Here is a 3,464-nt window from a genome sequence, read left to right on the forward strand (position 1 = left end):
GACAGTGGCTGTCTCATGCGGTGGTTGCAGAGATGAAGTGAGCAAATACGTCTGAAGTCCTCAGAACACTTCGCATGGGGCCAGACCCGTCTCATCACCTGGGTCACCCCTGTTGACCCTCTGGGTTTACACCCTCTGAGGCTCTTTCTAAGAATATCGGTACGACAGGGAAGGAAATTCAAAGTAAATTTTTCCCTAACTCCTGCTGATTCCTGTTTCCCCACAATGACCAATGTTAGGAGTCCCTTATATTCTTCCGGGGCGGGGGGAGGATCAAGTCAATAATATGCCATCGTAGAATCGTGGGCAATTTACTAGTCCCCGTGGTTTGGAAATGTCAGCGCTTGCAAGGCTGTATGTGGGATAAGCCATGGCATTTATTTCGCATTTCCATTTTACTGGGGCTCTGGGGTTTAAGCACCGGAATGCATCATCTGAGGTCACACAACTATATGGTCCGGTGCCGTGATTGTTCCATTTCACCGATGAGGAAACTGAGGGCTACAGAGGATGAGCGGATTGTACAAGCCTACCCAGCGAGGAGTGAGTGTAACAAGCTCTTTTTGTCAGGCTGCTTTCTGAGCTTCAGGAAGATAAAAGCGAGAAGTGTACAGACTCCTAGTTTCCCGATTCGCACCGTCAGATGCCCCTCCGGGGCCGACACCAGCCTCTCTGCGGCAGCCCGTGGGAGTTGGAGATGCCCTTGACCCTCCCGCTGGATGATTGTGAGAGGAACCCGTCCCCCTCAGCAGAACACTCTGGGGGCATTGCCACCCTCACGGGGCCTCACGTCTGCAGACCTTGAGAGCAGACTTGTGTGCCAGGGGTTGATGAAGGGATGGTCCCCAGGAGAAGCCTATGAGGAAAGGGGGAAGCAAGAGAGGAAAAGAGATCCGGTAGGGATGTGATTTCAGGCAGGGTCTCATCCGGGTCCTGCGGGTGCTCAGTGCCGAGAATTCTGCCCCTGAATGTGTCTGACTCCAGGCAAAGGGTCTGGGGTCCTCTGCCCCCCCCCCCCACCAATCAGTCACGGCCTAAGGGCTGCCCCGGGAGAACATGAAGTTCCAGATACTTCTACCTCTCTGCCAATGAAGGCAGAGCGACTCCAGGGCCCTCCACGCACTACCCCCCCCCCCCCCCCGCCGGGGGAGGTGTAGACGCTTGTCATTAGGAGTGGGCCGATGGGGCCACAGGCAGGATAAAGGGATCCAAGGGGACCTGGGTGACGAGCTCCCGACCTGGACACCCCAACCTTCTGTTTGGTCAGAAGTTGACTAGAGCCTCCCAGGCTGCTTCCCTGCTGCTGGCCACAACTGTCCTGGTCCCAGGGACAGGCACTCCCTTCCAGACCTTCAGTCTCCTCTTTTGTGAAATGAGGAGTAGTCCCACTAGAACACCGTGATTTGCATTTATTTATTTTTAATTATTTTTTTAGTATTTAGTTTTGGGAGAGTGCCAGTGGGGCAGGAGGCGGCGAGAGGGGGCAGAGGGTCCGACGCGGGCTCTGCGCCGAGAGCAGTGAGCCCGAGGTGGGGCTTGAACTCACGAAGAGCAAAGATCGTGACCCGAGCCAAAGTCGGATGTTCAACCCACTGAGCCCCCCAGGTGCCCCTCGGATACCACGATTTTTATTTACTTCTCCCTTGAAACAAAGGCAGAGGAAGATTTCCTCCAACTGCCTGTGACAGAGACGCCTTAACCATAAGCGGGAGAGAAGCTGGTGGTTTTCAGGTACAGATTCCTCCATCCTCGATAGAACACCCGGGCTGCACGGATATGGGCCCCCAACGGACTGTCGGGGGGTAGTATGAATGGCCAGCGATCCAATAAAAATCTACTAAAATCCTAAACTTACATGGCCTCGGCCCACCCCCCCCCCCCTTCGGAAACCCTACCCTCGCGAAACCCATAGGCGCCCGAAGTGCTCAAAGAACACGCCAAGGGGTCTGGATCGTGGTGCGTTTTATAACATCCTAGGAGAAAAGGCCCACCTGGCGTGACCCGCGCGTCCCCCCGGGGGAAACGGGAAGCAACGGTTCGCCCACGGGGCGGAGTGTTACGCGACTCTCAGAGCGAGGTCGGTCCGTGAAGTTTAACTTGAAAGACGCCCAGGACGTGTGTGTGAAAAGCGAGCCGGCCCCACAGTGTGGTGCCCAGTTTCTGCACCAGGGGACAGTCCTAGGTGCGTGTGTATGGGTATCCGGAGCGCGGAGAGAGCGGGGAAGCCACGCACCGGCGACTGCCGTGCGCTCGCCCAGGGGGACGGGACGGTACGCCCACCCCTCTGCGTTTCTCCGCTGTCCTTGAAGGCCTCGCGTCACCGCCCTTCCAAATGACAAACTCGGGTAGTAAAACTAAAACCCGGAAGAGCTGCTGGCTAGGGGAGAGGGCGGAGAGGCAGGCTGGGCCTCCCGTTTGCCCCTGCGCTCAGCCTGTTCTCCCCGGGGGAGAAGGTGCATGGCAGAGCATCGCCCGCCCCACCCCTCCCTGCCACCCCACCCCATCCCACCCCACCCCGTCCCGCCTGGGCAATCCTCCTGGGATGTCTCACGTTGACAGGGTCCATGCTGCCCCGCCAGCTCTCGGCAGGCCTGCTGCCCCGGCCCTGACCCCAGATCTCCGAGAGGTTGAAAGGCCACAGTGAGATAACCCAGCTCTGCGCCCCCACCCTGCGGAAGGTCAGTTAAAAAGCATCGATGTGGAGGGGTGCCCCTGGCTGCCTGTCCATCCCGTGCAAACAGCCCCCAGGTGCTGGGCCCTTCCTGTGTGCCAGGCATGGTGCCGGGCCCTTTAGAGCTCCAATTAAGAGCGTGGACTCTGAAACAAGGCACCTGGTATCTCTGGGACTTAGTTTACTCATCTGCGAAATGGGGATAATGATAACAGTACCTGCCTCAAATGGGAAGATTGAAACACTGTGTGTGTGTGTGTGCGTGTGTGTGTGTTCATATATCGTCAACCTACATAGACACACACATCCTTATCTACATATATTCTCTTTCCGTTAAACATCCCCTTGTCTATCTCTATCTACGTATGTGCTAATTTTATACATATTAGATGGCTAGGTCGATACAAGCATGCATCGATACGTAGATTAGAGCAGGTATTTACTAAGCACATACTCTTCCTACTAAGTCGTCTTCACGGCAGGTGAGAGTTCTGACGCGGGGCTCAGTCCTGCACCTGGTTCCAAATCCAGGCTCCGGAGAGAATTGTGTCCCAAAATGATTGCCAGGGGAGGAGGCTGGGGAAGTGTCCCCCATTGCCACCCCTCGGAGAGTTAGTGCCAGAGGGGACGTGTCCCTGCGAAATTCGAGGCCACTTGCACGGATTTCTCGGAGAGAAGATGCACGGGCAGGGCTGTTGACGGGTTTCTGTACCCGAGGGGGGGGGGGGGGGGGGGGGGGGGGGTCGTCCTTGGTCTGCTGAGGGGATGGGCAAGGATCTAGGTCATTCCACTG

The sequence above is a fragment of the Herpailurus yagouaroundi genome, unplaced genomic scaffold (assembly GCF_014898765.1).
Source record: "Herpailurus yagouaroundi ecotype Mexico unplaced genomic scaffold, PumYag 191, whole genome shotgun sequence".
In the NCBI taxonomy this organism is placed as follows: Eukaryota; Metazoa; Chordata; class Mammalia; order Carnivora; family Felidae; genus Herpailurus; species Herpailurus yagouaroundi.